Raw genomic sequence first — 20,539 nt, 5'->3', positions numbered from 1 at the left:
GGGTGATTATATGAACTCTGGCTGCTAGGCCACACTACCCCACCTCTGAGGGGGATTATATGGACTCTGGCCATTGGGCCACACTACTCCAACTCTGGGGGTGATTTATATGGACTCTGGCCATTGGACCACACTGCCCTGATGCTTGAGGTGAGCCACATGGACTCTGGCCACGAGGCCACACTACCCTGCCTTCGAGGGGGGTTTATATGGACTCTAGCCACTGGGCCGCACGGCTCCGACACTGGGAGCGAATTATATGGACTCCAGCCGCTAGGGCCCACTACCCTGACCAAGGGATGATTGCACGGAGGGAGGCCATCAGGCCGTGTCGGGCCACCTACAGAGAGATGAGCCTGCGAACTTGGGAGTGGCAAGGTCCCGACATCCCATCCCCTCCCCCCCACCCCAAGGGGGCGGTAAGGTGCCAGGCCGCCACAACTGGTGGAGAATGCAGGCAACGATCAGGGCCTGAAAGAAGGACCCACACACCCAAGATGGAGCTACAGAAGCTCCTGAAATGGCTGCTGGACAACCAACAGCAGCAGGCACAGTTGCTCCAGCAGCTTGCAACGCAACAGGAACTGCAGGTGGCGCAGCAGCAAGAACAGCAGCAGCTGCTGATTCGGAAACTGACTGCCCAACATCAAGCAAACCAGGAGCGACTATTTCAACAGATGGCAACTTTGCTAAGACATGCACCAAGTCCTCCCCAAGGCGCGGCCGGGGATGGCCTCGGAGGACCAGTGCACCGAACAAAGATGGGGTCCAGGGATGGCCCCGAGGCCTTTCTCATGACTTTTGAGCGGGTTGCAACCGCCATCCAATGGCCCACAGCACATTGGGTCACTATCTTATCCCATTACTTAACTGGCCCCCTCAATCTGCATATCGCAACCTGGATCCACAGGAGGCACTGGAGTACTTTAAAGGCAAGGCAGCCATCTTGGACCAAACGGGCATCAACCCTGAGACTTATCACCAATGGCTCCGCCAAAAGCGGTACCCGCCAGGGGCCAGGCCACGAGCCGTGGTGCAGCAAATCTGCGACCTCTGTTGGAGGTAGCTAGAACCAGAATGCCAGACAAATGTTCAAGTAGCCGAGACTGTTGCCCTAGAGCAGTCCCTCCAGTCCCTACCTACTAGCGGGAAGGAGTGGGTGCAGCGGCACCACCCGAGGACCCTTGCCAATGCGACCTCCCTAATGGAGGATTACATGGCAGCGGAGGGAGGGGAGAAGATCGGCTCCAAATTGGGGAACTCGGGTGAACGGAACCCAACCCCAGCATGGGGGGGTGCAATATAGAGGGGGGAGCCCTTGTTTGTATACCCTGCTATCAGGGACCCCACCAGCCCTCAGTGTAAGGGACCCAACAGGGGCGAACCTCATGCAGGGCCAAGATGACTCATTGGGAAGGCAGAGCACCCCAAAACACCCCACGCAGAGAAGGAAAGCGAGACCGGTGTTACGAGTGCGGACAGATAGAGCATTTCCAGAGGGATTGCCCATACCTGGATTGTAATTATGGACAGGTTTGGGCTGCCGGTCAACGCGCCCAGAAGTGGGAGCCGGATAAGAAAGTTGTACCTGTGAAAGTGGACTCAGGATGTAGCCAGACAATGATCTGGGCTGGGCTGGTAGAACCCACTGGTCTCACCGTGGCTCCCATACGCCTGCAGTGTATTAATGGGGACGTGAAACCCTACCCCACCATTTGGGTGCAGCTTGAGGCTGCTCAGCAAGGCTGGCGGTGCCGAATAGGGGTGGCCCCGAAGTTAGCTTACCCAGTGATTCTGGGATGTGATTGGCCGGGCTTCGCTGAGCTCCTGCAGGAGTGGGGTAACCAGCCTGCAAGGAAAAGGGGGGGTGGGCCAAGAGGCGTAGATTACTAGGCCAGACAGCACCAGATGGCCCCCTGGAGGGGCCTCGGAGAATCCTGAGATAGCCGAAGGAGGCCAAGCCCCTGCCAAGGCACCGACAAGGGAGGGCCAGGGATGGCTGGATGTAGATGCTGATTTCCTAGAAGAACAAAAGGGGAACACCACCCTCAGCCGCGGCTTGGAGCAGGTGACAGGCTCCCCGTGGGAGGAAGACCTGCCCTGACACCGACAGCAAGGCCCCCATTTTGAGATCCATAACAACGTACTCTATTGGGTGGTCCAGGAATCACAAACAAAAGAAGACCTGCACCAACTGTTGGTCCTGTGGTGGTTCCGGCGGAACTTACTCCACTTGGCTCACTCAGTGCCTTGGACCAGGCATCTGGGGAGGGAGAAAATGCTGCAATGGATGGCCCAGAGGTTCTTCTGGCCAGGCATCCATCAAGAGGTGCTGGATTACTGCACCTCTTGCCCCGAGTGTCAGAAGGCCAGCCCGAATGGGGTACTGAAAGCCCCCCTTGTGTTCCTGCCGGTGATTGGGACGCCCTTCGAGCGGATTGGCCTGGACTTGGTGGGGCCCTTGGAAAAGAGCAGCTTGGGCCACAAGGACATCCTCCTCATAGTCGACTATGCCACGTGGTATCCAGAGGCAGTACCTTTATGAACCGCCACAGCCCCAGTCATTGTCAACAAGCTTCTGCAGAACTTTGCTCGTGTCGGTCTGCCACGGGAGATGCTGACAGACCAAGGGACTAACGTAACTTCTAGATTGATGGCGGAGCTATGCCGGCTGTTACATATCCACGCCCAGTGGTGAGCTGGAGCTGGTTCCCACCGGTTCGCAGGAACCGGTTCTTAAATTTAGAAGCCCTTTTCGAACCGGTTGTTCCGGGACAACTGGTTCTAAAAGGGCTTTTAAATTTAACAAAAGCTTGGGCAGCTGTCCACCCCGTCCCCAGCCCCAGCTCACTTCCCCCTCCTCCCCTGAATGCTCCGCCCCCCCTTCTCCCCTGTATCTAATGCAAAGTTTATCATGTTGGGTGTCTTCAGAAGGCTCATAATGCCCTGAGCATTGTTATTAAAGTAATATTATAGTGATGTTATAGGTTGTAATTCCATGTATATAGTTATGAGGCTGAGAATATGTCTTCCTGGCTTAAAGCAAGCCCAGGCAAAAATTCTTCAAGAGCAGAGGGGCAGTTCACACCTCATCAGGGCATGTATGGGACAAACCCAGCCCAGCCTCACAGGAACAAAGGACATTGGCCTAGGCAACAACAAAGGATCTGTTGGACTCTTGAGTGAGTTAACCCCCTTCCTTTGGTCGGTTTAACACTGTGATGAGGTAATACTCACCTGACTCTGAAGGGTGAGGGGGCAAAGCCAAGAGGGAAGAAAGAAGATGATAAAAGGGAGAGACATTTGCCATGCTCTTCCTCTCTCTTCCACCTACAACTGCAGGCACCACACCAAGCGACTGAAGCGCTGATCAAAGGGGTAAAATAGGAATGGTACTTCCCTTCCTAACAGGAGGATTGTGAGGATGAATACAAAGATTGTCAGGTGCTAGGATACTACAGTAATGGAGGCCATAGATAGAATTAAGTTGTCATTTTTAATATGTATTTGTGTATGTCAATGGGTATGTTGATTCTTGCATCTGAAGAAGTGAGGTTCTTACCCACGAAAGCTTATGCTCCCAATACTTCTGTTAGTCAAAGGGTACGTCTATACCCAGCCGCTAGTTCGGCGGCTGGCAATCAAACTTCTGGGTTCGACTTATCGCGTCTTGTCTGGACGCGATAAGTCGAACCCGGAAGTGCTCGCCGTCGACTGCGGTACTCCAGCTCGGCGAGAGGAGTACCGCGGAGTCGACGGGGGAGCCTGCCTGCCGCGTGTGGACCGAGGTAAGTTCGAACTAAGGTACTTCGAACTTCAGCTACGTTATTCACGTAGCTGAAGTTGCGTACCTTAGTTCGATTTGGGGGTTTAGTGTAGACCAAGCCTTAAAGGTGCCACAGGACCCTCTGTTGCTTTTTACAGATTCAGAGTAACACGTCTACCCCTCTGATACTTGATTAAAAGGGACACTGTCAGATTTTGTAAGCTCTAAAATTGTTCTGCGCTACAGCAGTTATTCATGATAATTTAATTTAAGCAATACGTTAAAGTTGTTATGAATTGTTGAGCACTATGGTCTGAATTTCTAAAGGCACAGCAGCACTGAAGCTGGGGGTGCGAATGGAATCTCGTGTAGACGTACCTCTGCTAGCTGTACTCTAGCTAGCTTGGTAAAAATAGCAGTGAGGACATGGTAGTGAGGGCTTCAGCATGGGCTGGACAAGCAAGGAAGTACCCACAAGGGTCACATAGGTTTGTGCAGGCTGTTCTGAAGCCTGTGCTACCACCTTCACTGCTATTTTCAGCAAGCTAGCTAGATTAAACCCAGCGGTCATGCGCTGTAAATCACCCTCACCCACAGCCACAGTGTACATATACCCTCAGATTACTTCACATTTCTGCCACTGAGAAAAAAAAGAAATAAAATGTTATTTTCAATGTAACTCTGCACATACTGTACATAGATTGACAAAACTCCAGCTGCCTGGGTTTTTTATATGAGGCCTACCTTTCTGGATGTTCTGATGTACTAATGCACAGCCAGCAACTATCACCAATATTAACTAACAATCTCTATTTCACATGTAGCTTTTCTAAACCCTTCTGCAATGTATTATCCCACTTGTGACACTCAGTGGAGCTGCTTGTGTAGACCCTGAGTTCTCGTTCTATAGTCTTTCTATTTTGTAAATACATTTGAACAATTCTTTATTCAAAACTCCTTAGGAAGTGGTCAGTGAGAAAACGTAAAATGAAACCAGAGTTTTTTAAAGCTTCAGAAGAGGGATGGGTGGAATTGTATCTGAGAGTAAGTCCCACTACTGCTTTTGAAACTTAAAAGTGTTCTTTAAAAAAATAAAAAAAAAAAGCCTCTTCTGGCAAAAAACAGGTTTATCTTATTTCTGATATGATTTCATAACAAGTAAATTGCTTGGTGATTGGTGTTGTCCGAGCATAGGGCTGGGAGTCACAAACCCCTGAGTCCCACTATGGCCTTGCAAAAGTCACATATGCAAGAGTTATAATCAAGCTTGCATAGGCACAAAGGGGGCCCAGCTCAGGACATGCCTAGGCACTTCGGGGATTTTGTAGAAATAGTTTCTTAATTGCACCCAAATCCCCTCAGTGCTCTAGGGACGACGTGCTATAAGAAGGCACGTCTGGGGCATGGTAAAAGGGGCTGGCTAATCAATTGGGATTTCCATAAGGGCTTGTCTACACTACGAGCATGACAGTGGCACAGCTACAGCACTGTAGCTATGCTGCTGTAGCACCACAGTGTAGATGCTTCCTAGAATGATGGAAGGGAGTTTTCCATCACCATATAAATCCACCTTTCCAAGAGGCGGTAGCTAAGTTGACAGAAGAGTCCATTTAAAAGATAATTAACCAATAGCTTGCAATTTATGTTAACTTTACAGAGAAAAAATAACCAAAAATTATCTGCAGTCTCCAAGTCACAAAGGGATAATGAATATTGTATTAAAGTTTTACAAAGTAATTCTTCTCTCCCTCTAAATTTAATAGAAATGAAAGCCATTAAGTCACCAGGGAGTTTTGGTGAAGGATATGGAATTTGGCACCATTACTGAAAAAGTTTTTAGCAATTTAGGCAAGGAAGGAAATCATCCAAGACAGGGCATACACAAAATGTATCCAGATCAATTCCTTTCTAAAAAGTTAATCATATATGGACCATAGAGTAGGTAATGACGTTAACTTAGGTTTTATAACTCAATATTTGGCAGCTAACCATTTCAAAATGGAATAATAATTTTATTCCGACCCCACACATACACCTTTGCAAGCATCATCATGACTACATAGAAAGGCAGTGGAACAATTTCTTTTGTTTATTCCATTGTTGATTAATGAAAGTTTCTGAAGAATCAGTGCAAACCACCTCCCTTTTCTCTCTTTCAAGACAACAAAGTTGGCTAAGAACATGTGTAATTAATCATTTCCATACTATTGTGGCCAATAATGTATACAGTACATTCAGGCTAAAGTACACCCTGTTCTCTTTTTAAATGATTGAAACAAAAGTAGTGTCTGAGAGCCTAACAGACTAATGCCAGATAGCTTTATGCTATCCTTTAAATAGTTAGGAAAAAGTAGCATTGCAGTGGTTTAGGGTATTTCTACTATAATCAGAAGTTAGTGTGGCATTGTTGTATCCCTTGTCCATCATACTTATTTCAAATACTGTAATTTCTTGATAAATGAGAGGGCAACAGACCCAACCTCCATTTTGATCACTGCATCCAGGTTGATCCTAAAACAATGAACTTCCAAAGTCAGACATGTGCAACAAACCACTGGCCATGCTAATGCCAAGATAGGCAGTCAGATTGTAGCTGGCTTTAGGTGATACTCCCAGAAGCTTTAACATTCTTTACCTGTAGCCAAATGCCACTTGGAAAGGTAGGAAATTCTTTCCTGACTTTGCTGCTATCAAAGAAAATCAAATACATTATTTTCTGTTTGATCTGCTCTGGTCAATACAAATGAAGGGAAACCAAATCTCAATAGCACCAATAGAAAGAGTATGGAAAGTAAGTTTTGATCCATAGAATGTGATTGTGTGCTGCACAGCTTTAAACCACCTCTGTGTTCCCAGTATTCTGGGCTAGTTAGGGGCCAGTACAACTCCCCACGTAACTTAATCTAACTTCCTGCCTGGGCAGCCTCTGAGCAGCTCCACCATCTAGAGCTGATCAGCATAGCTAGGCAGTATTGATACAAGAGGTTTTTCTTAATTACTCTAGTCCTATGTGACAACTGGCAGCACCCAGGACAGAAGCATATGAATGCATCTGCAAGGAAAACCCTCGGAGGGGTTTAAATTGCTGAAAAATTCACTTTCCTCAATCAGCTTAACAAAGATGGTGACAGTGTCATGCATAAAATTTGCATAAAACTGTAGTTAGGTTTAAATTTAGAGCCTTAGATAAGTTATGATTAATGATAGTTTGTAGTTAAAAATCCAGCATGGCCACCGCTATTATTTTCTATTAAGAATTCCCAAGATGGAGGACACAGACTAAATTGACCAATAGCAAGTCAGAAACAGGGGTTGAACAAAGTTCAGGAGAATGACTCAAAACACCTGCAGGGAGGGGCAGAAAGAGGAGTAGCTATGATGTAAGGGTAGAGCTGATTGGCTGAATGGGTTGCCACCCATGCAGGGAGTTCTCAGCTTGAAAGGTCAACCAATCAGAGGAGGCCAGAAACTGGATATAAGTCTGGCCCAATGTACATGTGTATGGATGGACAAGACCAGACCAAGGAGAAGACTAAAGAGCAGCAGCATACTTGACAAAGCAGAAGGACCCTAGATGATTCAGAGGGATTATTGAAAGAGTATAAGTTTAATTTTTATGAGAAATGACTGAGTATGCCTGTAAATAAACCTGAATGCCTGCTTCTGAGTGTGATCTATCCTGCCCCATTTTGTGACTGTCTGATCACCACTCATGCAATGGTAACTTTAATGTTTTGTTGTAATGCTGTTTTATATGCATGCATGAGTATATTGTACTAGAGGCCCTATGCATGTGTATAAAGGTCAATGTGTACCAACTCACAACATTGTATTTGTCTCATAGTCTTCTGGGTAAATTGAATATATAATCTTTAAATGTAATGTAACTGCCTTATTGCCTATTTACTGTACTGTTTTCTGTCTTGCTTTACTGAATATACTGTAATCACCTAATTTTATCTCAATAAATAAGACTTTGTTTTCAAAGAACTATGGCTTGTATGACAATCCTCTGAGTGGAGGGCTGTATCCATGCCCTTCCAAGGGCTAGCAGGATTAGCCTGCTCTGGGGAGTCCTCTGCGGGTCAGACACATTTCCTGGCAATTCCCTTAGGGCAGGTCACTACCTTTCTCCCCATTTGGACAGACTAAATTAACAAATCAGTTTATAATTATAGGCAGACCAATATTGAAGTGTCTTGGGTCCAAATTTTGGACCCAACAGTATGGCTGTGATGGTGCATCTGCCTCACATTGGCAGAAAAGGGGTTGAAAGCAGCTCTAGGGAGGCTGTGCAGGAGGCAGCAAATCACAGAAGAGCTTATAGGAGCAACCAATCAGGGCCAGGCAGGCCATATATGAAGAGCTGCAGAACAGAGCAGGGTGAATCAGTCTCTGGAGCTTGAGAAGGGAAGAACAGTGGCTGCTTTGCAGGGGGAGGGTAGCAAGCACCCTGGACCAAGCAGTGCTGCAGGCAGAGATCCAGAGGGCTAAAGACAGCTCCTGGTGGGCTGCAGGGATCTGTGGCCCTGATGCAAGGGCCAAGAGGGTGCTGGAACCACTGAAAGGAGTGGCTGGACAGTGGATTGCAGGTCCCCCCTAGAAGGGGGGAACCTAGTGCGGGACAGCTGGAGGGCAGTGTCACCGAAGAGGATGCCACAGTCCTGGGAGTGATGTGGGTCCAGGAACAGAGGTGACAGTGGGAAAGACACCACTGTGGTGCCTCCTGGTGGTGGTGAGTCACACTCCATCACAATAGGCCTACCTCCAAAACACTGATATAACCCTCCTGCCCCTGGCCATGCCCCTTAACCTGTGGCTTGCAAGATGCTCCGTAAATCCCTTTGGTAGAGTTGAGTAGTCACTACAATAATAAATCACTGTACTTATGGGCTATCCACCCTAAACTAAGGCCATGCATACTTCTAATTTGTATTGCCCATGAATATCAACTCCTGTTATTACTGTAAGTTTATTTCCCAGTGTACTGAATGTTACCATTGATTTTCCTAATTCCTGCAATAGGAATCTCAGTAAGTGTCCTTGTTTTACTGCTCTTACTACCTAAGTATGTTTACAAATTCCTTGGAGAATATAGGGCCAGATTTTGTTCTCAGCCACAAAGGTGCATCTCCCACTGAAGTCAATGGGAGATGCATTGGAGTAACAGAGCAACAGAACTGGCTTTTGTTGTTGCGATCTCTATATTAAACCTACTGGCTCATTACTCGATACCTCCTTGTGAACTGGAGCAAAAGAATATAACCAGTGGAAAACACTACTATCCAGTTCAATATCCAGCCAGTAGAGGGCTCCATAATCCCAAGTAAATAGGGAACGGTAGTAATATCCTGAAGACAGAGGGGACCATGCTAGGGAGAAAGCTGTAGGCTATGTGAGTCAAAGCATAAGGTCAGAGGCAACATCGGATTGGGAGCTGGCTGTGGAGTGAAGGCTGAGCAGCAGGCAACTTTGGGGTGGGACTGGAAGGCTGCTAACGGTTATTGGCAGGAAGCCAGCAGTAGCCATCCCAGGCAATGGGCTGCTGGCAGGAGGACAGCATGTGGGTTACAATGAGACTTTCTCTCTCTACCTGTACTTTACTACTGTAGAAGCTATGCCAAGAACTGGTTTGATCTGCTGAAATCTGTATGCCAAGAGAACTTGATTCCTTCACTTTTTCCAGGCCTAGTAAAATAATTCCAGGTTACTTATCAGAAACCTGTGAATGTTAATGGGTGCCCACCAAGGACTAGAGCCTAGCCTAGTGCCTGGAGTGTCTACATTGCTTGTCTCAGAGGTCATGGTATGCGCAACACACTACCAGGCATTAGGGGGATTGGTGTACCACAGTAGTCATGGCAACACCGCAGTCAATTACAACATCTATTATTGTAGTTGTTAAAGAATGGATTGAATATGTAGTTCTTGGAAATAGGTAGAGGAAAGAATAACCCTTCCTTCTAATATAATATATGGAGATATACCTATCTCATAGAACTGGAAGGGACCTTGAAAGGTCATCAAGTCCAGTCCCCTGCCTTCACTAGCAGGACCAATTTTTTGCCCCAGATTCCTAAATGGCCCCCTCAAGGATTGAACTTCACAACCCTGGGTTTAGTGGGCCAATGTTCAAACCACCGAGCTATCCCTCCCCCTCCAATTATAAAAATTCTAAAGACTATATTTCCCTTTATACATTCACAGATTCCAAGGCCCGAAGAGACCATTATAATCATCTAGTCTGTCCTCCTGCCATAGAACTTCTCCAAAATAATTCCTAGAGCAGAGCTTTTAGGAAAAACATCAATCTTGATTTTAAAATTGCTAGTGATGGAGAATCCCCCTTTAGCTTGGTAAATTGTTCCAATGGTTAATTTCTCTCCCTGTTAAAAATTGATGCCTTATTTCCAGTCTGAATTTGTCTAGTTTCAACTTCCAGCCACTGGATTGTGTTATACCTTTGTTTGCTAGACTGGAGAGCTCACTATCAAATATTTGTTCCCCATGTAGGTTCTTATAGATTGTAATCAAGTTACCATTAACCTGCTCTTTGTTAAGCTAAACAGATTGAGCTCCTTGAGTCTTTCACTATAAGGCCTGGTCTACACTAGGGACGGGGATCGATCTAAGATACGCAACTTCAGCTACAAGACTAGCATAGCTGAAGTCGACGTATCTTAGATCGACTTAGAATCACTTCATGTCCTTGTGGCGCGGGATTGATGGCCACCACTCCCCCATCGACTTTGCTTCCACCTCTCGCCGAGCTGGAGTTCAGCAGTCGACAGGAGAGTGATTGGGGATCGATTTATTGCGTCTACACTACAAATCGATCCCTGATAGATAGATGCCTACCCGCCGATCTGGTGGGTAGTGTAGACGTACCATTAGACATGGTGTTCATAAACACATCCCATCCTTTATGTATGTGTCTGCTAGGAACAGAGTGCGTCTGGGTGATAGCCCTGACTAAGTCAAGCATGTTAGAACCATTAACCACTGATCCTTTGTACACACAATCCCCTTTATCATTCCACGAAAAGATTTTTATCCTGGTCCAGCTTATTGAGCAATACTAATGCATTTTTCTTATAACATTTATTCACATTATCCAGCACCTCCTAAGCAACAAAATCAGAGGTCTTTGGTGTTTCTGGAGGTTTGGCAGTCATGCTGCATTCCTGTTGTGGGAGAAACGGACTTATTTTCCCATTATCTGCATCGCTCTGCCTCACGTATGTTGGGTACCTTTGAAGCATAATGCCATAAAGTTTAGCCTTCTATTCAGCTAAGTCAGTCCTTTGAAGAACAAACTTCATTTCAGCATCCAGTAAGCGAGTCACGGTCATTCTGACATTTTCCCTCCACTGGAGGGGGAGCTCTTAATTGCTCCAATTGGCAGCTGGGCACCAGGTACATTTTTTTCCCCCTGCATACTCCATTATTGATTAGTCAAAAGTCCTGTTATCAGAGGGATAACAAAACTTATCAGAGGTCCAATAAACCCCCCAGACTACTTCACCAGATGCTTCTTTCTTTTGAGAGAGACCCTTTTATTACAGAGTTTTTATATACATGAGTCTCTTTCAGCACGGGCAGTTGATTCTGTGTCAAAGGTACTTTTCCTTTTAAGGTATTGGGTGCTATTTCTGAGATGGCCGCTACTAAATCGTCAGAGGCCAAAGGCTATACTGTGTTCCTTTGCTGCAGGGATGATTTGCTAAGTAATTTTAAAAGGACCAGGTTTCTCTTCATGCAGCTAGACATGTTTTTGGTCGGCAACCCTGGCTGTTAAACAGGACCGGTCGATAATTCATCTCTTTTTATACCCAGCTGTTGTTCTTTTCAAAATATAAACTGATGGCCAATCTGGAGAGAAAAGACCGGTTCTTAGTCTGTAAGCCTCTGCTGTGGAAGCATTTAAATCCACCACCAGGCAGCCATAAAGTCTTTTGGTAACATCCTCAAAAGCTTCCAGAAAGAGTTGTGCTTTGCCGGGGTATATTTGCCAAGCGAGCATAGTGATTTGTGATAAATTACAGTGATTTGTAATTTATCCCTGGAGTTTTTTAACAGGACCATGTACTTTGTGTTTAAGTATCATGCAACTCTTTTTTCCCTGACAAACTATGTTCTGAACTATATACATAATTTTCAGGTTCCTGTGATGCACATACTTGGTAAAGGCTTTCTCAATTTCATCGCTTTCACAAGCGGAGTTCATCAGATCATCTACAATAATCACATTTATTTGTATGGGTAGGAAACAACCAGTCATCGTCAAAAACTTCGGGGCAGCCCCCCACAAAATTAATAAAGGGATATTTACTAAGCAGTTTTTTATACAGAGATTGCCAGCAACTGTAACACCACATAATGTTCTCAGGCATAACTGACAACATTTGCTTAGCGTTATCCAACACATTTTTTATAACGTAACTTTTCTCACAGTTGCTAGGTCCTTCGAGAATTACAGAAAAGGGGTATTTCCACTATGTATCCATTTTCAAAAGCCATAGGGCTTCTTTAAGGCCCCTCTTGTTGTAAACAACTTTGTGTTTTCTTAAGGGTCTTTCTCTATTTGCCACTGAAGTTTGGTCCTTATGTTTGCACCTCTATCTTTTTTGGGGTGTTCTCTCTCAGGTCCATTCTATAGTCCAGGACTAGATCTTTCAAACTGTCAAAGTTGATCTTTTCCCAGTTTGCTATGTTCAGGGTAATCCCTTTGACTTTCATATAGGCTTTTCCTCCCGATAGCTTGTACCAGTACATTTTTGAACCATCTCACACAAACTTAGTGATGTGTTGATCTGGCGGGATCCCACTTTTGAGGTCCCCTAAATAATCCCCCAGAGAGGGGTTTCAGTCACCCTCCCTCTTCACAAATATCACCAAGTCAGTGTCATGGTACGGGCGCTGCTCTTGGAGCCTGTCTAGCAGGTTCTATAGTTCTAAGCGACTGTAAGCGGTGGTGAAACAGGCTATGAAGACGTTGGTATTGCCAGAGACCGAGTACTGGTCTTTCACGTGCTTCCAAGACACGCACGCTGTTTCATCATCGACAAACTTGCAGGATGAAACCTCATAATTGGGGGAAAACAGGGACTGAAAGAGTTCGTCAGCGTCTCTCACGATGCTGGTATTGGGTAGGTTTGTTCTTTGACCAAATTTACCCCAGAGAACATTTAAAAACAGTTTAGCAATTTGGCGCTTAACGGGGTTCACCGTGATCTCGTGTTGGCGTAAACGCATGCCTTCTTTCCAGTAGAAATCATTAACATACTTATTTTGTTTTTCTTCATCCGTGCACCAGCTGGGATACTCCAAAACCTCTTGTTTCTGATGGAGGTGTAATTTTATGTACTCTGAAAAGAGTTTGTCAAACTTTTCTTTAAAATGCCAGATTTCGTAGATTTTTGCCATCGCGTACCCCTTCGCTACAGCCATGTTCAATTCCACTGTGCACCAAGTCCCCAGGATGGCTGTCTCCTCATCAGTATAGGTGCACATCTCCCTCTGCTCGGTTTCTGCAGAAGTTCGGCATAGCGGGAACATAAGTTTGCCACCCTCTCTGACAGGTAACAGCGGGGGCCTACCTACAATTCACCACCCTGTAACACATGCCATGTTTGTATATTTTCTTTGTTAATGGTAAATAACAGCCACTGAATGGCCGGTTTAGAATATCTCTTTTTCTACCTGTGATAGTTGTCCAGAGGGAGAAGGGCTACTGTGTTAGACTGTAAAAATATAAACCCGTACTTTGCCATGGAGACAGATGCCAGCTTTATGTAGCCAAAAGGATCTATACACAATTTTACTTCTATGAATTTATCAGGGCCTCTCTCTACAATATCTCCCATCTCTGTCATTTTCATGATCTCTTCTCTGTACAGGATACAGGCTCATCTCAAAATGTTGACATCCCACTGACAATAATACACGTGTTCTTTCTGCAATTCAAATGTCTCCTACTGGTTGTCCCGATACCAGTTGAGAAATTCTACGATCTCCCCAGGCATCATGCTGTTGACACCATAGTGCTCCACCCCCAGCATTGGCCTCACATAATTTTGGTTTTCTAAAGTGTTAAAAAAATGTGGGAAATACCCTTTGCAACCTTCAAACTCCATCGCCTGCACAAGCTTGCTAAGCTTCATGGTCAAGAAGTTTAAAGAGTCTATAAAACGAACACCCAGGGCTTTAACTTCCATACACATTAGCTTACTACCTTGAGTTATCAGTTCTGTGCACATCTTTTCCTTCAAGAACTGTCTAATGACGAAGTACACATCATAACTTTTGGAATTGTGTGCTATGAATGCGTAGTCCTGGAACCTTTTGCAGATAAAGATCTTAACAAAGGTAGAAAGACACTCACCGCCCTTAAATTTCCAGGATTTTTCTGGCTTTAGGGACATAGCAAAAATATAATTGGACACACATAATCCCATCTCCTACATTCATAAAAAATATATATATACTTTTCTGATGATTTGGGCTTTCTAATGCTGTCCATAAAACACAGGTGGCTGTCTACATCACCAGTATTCAAACCCTGACACTGCTTACAGTGTCTCCATTTGCACCTGTGCCCTTTTCTACATAAGACTGATACTTATTACATTACAATTTTAGACAGGCATTCAAGTTTTTTTTCAATGCACAGTCTACGTGCCATCATTCTTTGGCTGAACAATACAATCTACAGCTAGGACACTTCAGCTGAGGGTGACCATACATCCCGTTTCAGCCAGGACAGTCCCTTTTTTAGGTCCTGTCCTGGCTGTCCTGACTTTTTTGGTGAAACTTGGCATTTGTCCCGTTTGCTCTTGTCAACTGATCATCAGTGAGATGTAACATCCCAACAACATGCATTTCTCTATTACTCTGTAACAGCTTAGAGGCTTGATTTAAAAAATCTGCAGCAGACAGGTCATCCCTAGTTTTTCTTACCGAAAACAAAGGATTGGTTAAATTATGACTCTCTAAACATAAGTGAATGTAATAGCCCACTGTTAATGCCATCAAGAACTAGCTGTATTCCCTTGTGTATGGCTTCAACGACCTGCCAAGCTGAATTTATTCGCTCAAGATTGACACAACTAAATTCCTCATAATACACCTAACCCCCTAAATCAAGGTAATTTTGCCAACTTCTCACTTGCTCCATATACACGTCTGTTTGCGGGTCCTCATCTGCATTTTCAGGGTTATTTGGGAGTTCCTCTATAGAGCCATCAGGTGCGTTTTCTACATCAGATGCTGTTTGAGAATCAGCCTCCAAGGGGCCACCAGAAGGATTATCAGGAGCTGATGGGGACCCATCAAGAGACTCTTCTGGGCAATTTTCTAAATCAGAGTCTATATGAGAATCACTATCGCCTCGCAGGAACCCAGAGTCAGATTCCACCTCCCCATTCTCAGAAATGCCAGTTTGAGAGCCTCCGCTAGGGGGCATCTTGTTTTGTTTTTCTCCTCATCACCTTTTTAGCCTTTTAAAATTTTTTTACAACAACCCTCATCCTAACTTTTTGGCAGATGTCTGTTTATCCCCCAAATGCTGTCCCCATTTTTGTTTTCACCTCAGTTGATGCGTTCCCTTGAGGATGCCCCTTTTACCCGAGCTCCTGTCCACAACTAGTCGTGCCTGCTCAGAACCAACCTCGAGAAAACTGAACTATTTTTCAAAGTTACCCAAAAGAGCTTTTTCATTTTTGATGTAGTTTCTAGTCAACCTTTCTTTTAGAAATCCTGAGGATACAACACCCATCAGCTTTCTGAACAAAGCATCATAGTTTTCCCAAATCTCTTTAGAATACCGAAGAGCTGTGCCTAGCTTATTGAGATGGGAAAATAGTTCATAATCATTTTTAGATATTTCATAACGCAGGAGCTTTCAGTCCTTTTTTTTTTTATTCACAACCCCTAAAGCATGTGCTCTGGGTTGTGAATGTGTGTGTTTTCACTCATTTTTCTCAAGGCCTTGTGTGGTGTTGACCACTGAGGAACTGTGTTTGCATTGTTGCTTTTTACCAGAGTCTTTTGTTTTGTCCTTGGATTTGACGTATCTGAGCTTCGGATGCTACGTCTGCGCTCTTCGTTGTTAAAGGTCTCAGAGCAGATTCCTGGTTATTTGGTGGTTCCGCTGGAGGTGTCCCTGTAGCTCTAACTATGGCATCATCAGGTGAGTTGCCCAGGCCTGATTAGGAAAACAGAGATGTTCCAATTTAGCATCAAATAAACATTTTACAAAATTCACAAAAACCACAAAACTTCACTTTCCAATCTTTCTCACTCACACCTATATATTTGCTTTAAAATACAAAACCGCATAAACAACCAATCAAATAAGCAAAATATATTTACTGGCTTCTTCCATCTGTCAGCTCTTGATGCTGGTGAATTTTCCTTTTCAGCTGTCTTTCTTTTGAGCTTGTTTACCCTTTGGTCTAAGGGTCTCTTATGTTTTGACCATACTGTGGAGCAGACAACATTATAATAAAATGCATGAAAATGATCTTGTAAACATTTAAAAATAAAATACTCATTAGGGTGGTTTTTCTATTTAAAAAGTCATAGATTAAAAAAAAAATCCATTTCAGGCTGTACAACAAACACAGGTTTTGGTTTATTTCTACTACTAGTGTTTCACACACAGACACACACACCCCACCACTATGTCTTGCACAGGCCCCTAACTTACCAACAACAATTTAAACATTAAAACCATCTTCTTTTAAACCATTTTGAAATTCATTTTGCACAGAATAGACCCCACCTCCCATAGTTTTAAACACACCAAACTGACAGTTTGCAACAAAATACTTTTCAATAAATCCACACCTATGACATGCACAGGCCCCTAACTCACAATTTAAACATTAAAACCAACTTTTTAAACCATTTTAAAACACACGCATTTAAAAACCAATTCCAGAAATTTACCTTCCATCACAGAGTAAAAGGATGCTTCACATGGTTATTTTGTTTTAGCCCCATGTGTATTTGGGCCTTTGGGTTAAAGAACAAGCAAAATTTTAGTTAATATTATTCCCTAAATGCATCCAACCCCTATACAACCTGTTTAATACCAGTTGTTTGTTTTTTATTAAACAGTGTTCAGCACAACTATAATTAAAAATGGGGTTTTACCTGGCCCTGGTGAAATACAGCTTGAAGTTGCTATTTCTATGCTAAACAGATCACACTGCAATAAAGACAGGTATCATTATTAGTAAGGACAGAATGGACAAAGAGTAACATTTTATAATATATATTTTCAGAGTTAAAAACAAGCAATATACCTCATCTTGCAGTCCAGCAGCTATTCTGTTCAAGATAGTTTCTGTTATAAGAGGGCAGTCTCCCTCCCCCCCTCAAAGGAGGGGGCGGGGTTATATCATCCTAACTCTTTGTTTCAAACAAACTTCAACATCTTTAATTAGCAGGTTGATTTGATCACTACAAGTCTTAATTAATAGATACTTAAGGAATTTAGGTACCCCTCCCCAAACCCCTTTTGTGGTCTGGGGTGAAAATTAAATTCTCTGCACAACTGGGATGCTTTTGGCTAAAATTTTGTTAAAATACATTTTCCTTTTTCAATGAAAAAGCAAGAGCCCTGTAGCATTTTCTTAGGGCTTGTCTATACTTACGCGCTGGTTCGGCGGCAGGCAATCGAACTTCTGGGTTCGATTTATCGCGTCTTGTCTGGACGCGATAAATCGAACTCAGAAGTGCTCCCCGTCGACTCCGGTAATCCTGCTCGCCGCGAGGAGTACGCGGAGTCGACGGGGGAGCCTGCCTGCCGCGTCTGGACCGCGGTAAGTTCGAACTAAGGTACGTCGACTTCAGCTACGTTATTCACGTAGCTGAAGTTGCGTACCTTAGTTCGATTTGGGGGTTTAGTGTAGACCAAGCCTTATAGTATTAAACAGTAAAATCACCATACACAGCAATTCTTAATACTACTTTCCTCTCTCCTGACTGGGGGACCTTGCAGCTGTCAATGAATGTCTTAAGGATTTTGTTTGTTTGTGATTTATTTTATTTTAAACATGTTTCTTTCATGCTTAAAGTTTTGGTTTGTTTTGAAATAAAATGGATGTAGCACGACCATAGTAAACACCCTACAAACACCCAGAGCTTTTAGATGTTTGATGGTTCTTACAGCAAATGCTTATTTTATAAAAGTATGGTGGAGGGTTGTGAACCCTTGAAACATTTCAGTTTTGGGTTAGACCCTTGTTTATTTTGTAAATATATTATTTTAAACTTTTAATGACTGTGAATTGCTAGAAGGACTGGCCCATAGTGTTCAACAAACTCCTGAGGTTTTTTTTAAACTGTCCAACAGTGTCTACGAACTCTTGAGGTTTTAGTTCATTTAATATTAATCAGCACTCACCATCCCCACCCACCTGCCTCCCTTACTGTGGGTGTAAGCCCATCAAACCTAATTACTGATCATTAATACTTTTAACCCAGATGGAAACAAAGGTGGATAATCACATCTAAGTCAATCTCTATTGATGCCAATAGTTACCCCTGCTATTTCAGTGGGGGTGTGGTTAAACCATCAGCTCTATTGTATGCAAACACATGTCTCAAACATCCCTGTTTTAAACACTTTTTTGTTTTGTTTTTTTGACCACTATCCCCATCCCCCTCAGGATTCGACTACACACATTTCAGCTTTCTGCTGCAAGTAGGGGTATGTCTACACTTGCAGAGTTTCTGTGCTGTAAGTTTCACCAGTGACCGGGAACCAGAAAAAGAAAAGCGCTGGTTTGTGTACTCACTTAATTCCTCAGGCATCAGAGAGTGTTTACACTAGCAACACTTCCATCCCCAATGAGAGCAGCGCTCTAGGGCAGCTATCCCACAGTGCAGCTCTCTCGATAGGTCTTGTGGGAAGGGGGGGTGAGTGGAAGGCACCCCTGCTCAGTGCCCCATGATGCACTGCTTCATGTCCCAGCAGCCCCATTACTTCCTTGTTTCTTTCGTGGCATTTTTTTAACCCCCCCTCCCCCCTCCCGCCCACTGTCTGGCTGCTTTCCCTGCCATATCTACAAGCAAAGGGAAAGGGAGTTTCAAACTTCCCGAGGCTTAGAGGGGGTGGGACGGATGTCCGTTTACCTGACGTCAGAACAACAGTGATGCTGGCCAGAGTGGTCACTTTTAGAACTGTGGGATATCCTCCGGAGGCCAAAAGATGTTTACACTGGTAGAATGTGTCTTCACTTTCACAACAGTGCAAAAAGAACAGCGGAAAGAACTGTGTGCCTCTCGTGAAGGTGATTTTCTTTTTGTGGTGAAACTTCTGAGTTTCACTGCAAAAAGTCATTAACAGGTGTAGACGCTCCCACGGTTTTAGCGCAAAAAAGGGACATTTTGCACTTTAAATGGCAAGTGTAGACATAGCCTAGGTCTCCTTACACAAAGACACAAGAGCTGGATTCTCACAAACTATTTTTGTTTAAAAGACATACAGCCCCTTGAAAACAAACCAAGATGCTTCATCAAAACTTTTATCTTATTTAAGGGCCACACAGACCTTCTAACAGAAACACAGATAATCACAAAGCCCTTTTCAATAGATATTTTTATTTACAGCTACCAACTTTTATATCACATGATTGTCCCCCCCCCCCATTTCTCTAATTTAATCCTTTTAAATTCTTACAAATAGTCTTTTTCCTAAGCAAGGTTCTATAACTTTTTGTGCAGACCAGATGGACAATATAATGTGCTAAGCAGGTATCCTCCAGTTTGGTCATTTTCTTTAAAACACTGTCAGGGGCTCGAGTGCTTTGCACAGCATTTATCAAGGTCACCCCCTGTGCAAAATTTTCCTGGGTGAACTATGATGACAGCTGGGCAGGGCCAACCTGACAGATGGGTGGGACATATCTGACAGATGGGCGGGGCCTGGAGGGGCCAAGGGACAGGGCCAATCTGACAGATGGGGGGGCTGTGAGAGGGTCAAGAGGCAGGACCAATGTTTGATGGTAGTCCCTTTATACTTTAATTGTTAATTTGTGGATTTATGGAGAGGTGGGAATCAGAGGTGTGGCAGGATTCTGGTTCTGCTTTTCTAGCAATTCCAATTGAGGTCTTCACTCTCTCTCCCTCTTTCATCAGCTTCCTGAGTTTTCAGTTCCAGAGCCCTTTGATGTGCTAACTTCTGGGTTTCAGCTTCTCACTTTCACTTTTATCTCTAGATGGTTTAGCTCTAAGATTTTCTGATGTTCTCTCTCCTTTTCTGCCACCTGCAGTGTGTACAGTTCCAACTTTGCTACTGCATCACTCTCACTCATCTTTCTGCTCTTCTTCCCTCCTTCCTTTTCCTGAAATAAGCAAAAAGAAAATGACAAACTGGTAACCTTCTCTTTGACTGGTCTCAGCCACCACACTTAAAATCTCTACACCAGTGTATGAAGTGCAAATCTCACTCAGAACAACAAGCTGTACATTTCACCCTGCTGGCTGCACCACTGGTGCAACCTGGATGGTGGGACTGCTGAGCCCTCTGTCCCATCAACCTTGGCTCCCTCTCACAGGGAAGAGGGATGCTGGTGGCAAACTAGAAACATCGGGCAGGTACTGCACTTACACAGACATCCACATCAAGGACACACCCCACTGAGTTACATGAATGCTTCTCCCAGCACTCATGAACCAACAATAGAGAGGCTCCAGGCAATTCCCTTGCCTTGCACCCCAGAACTGTAGTATCTTGCCCTGGTGAGAACCCTGACCAGTGTA

At 44.3% G+C, this 20,539-nt stretch overlaps 1 long non-coding RNA gene across 1 annotated transcript; it reads right to left on the bottom strand.

The window, feature by feature from the left end:
* Positions 1-11,997: 11,997 nt before the first annotated feature.
* Positions 11,998-18,818, bottom strand: LOC101953329 (uncharacterized). The gene is made up of 4 exons (XR_255915.4): positions 18,574-18,818; positions 16,925-16,979; positions 16,139-16,248; positions 11,998-15,971 (listed from the first exon to the last, which is right to left on the bottom strand). It is a non-coding gene; the product is annotated as an uncharacterized LOC101953329 (long non-coding RNA).
* Positions 18,819-20,539: the final 1,721 nt, after the last annotated feature.

The sequence above is a fragment of the Chrysemys picta genome, chromosome 3 (assembly GCF_011386835.1).
Source record: "Chrysemys picta bellii isolate R12L10 chromosome 3, ASM1138683v2, whole genome shotgun sequence".
NCBI classification, from domain to species: Eukaryota; Metazoa; Chordata; order Testudines; family Emydidae; genus Chrysemys; species Chrysemys picta.
The sequence above is the reverse complement of the archived record's forward strand: the minus strand, read 5'-3'. Positions and strand labels throughout refer to the sequence as shown.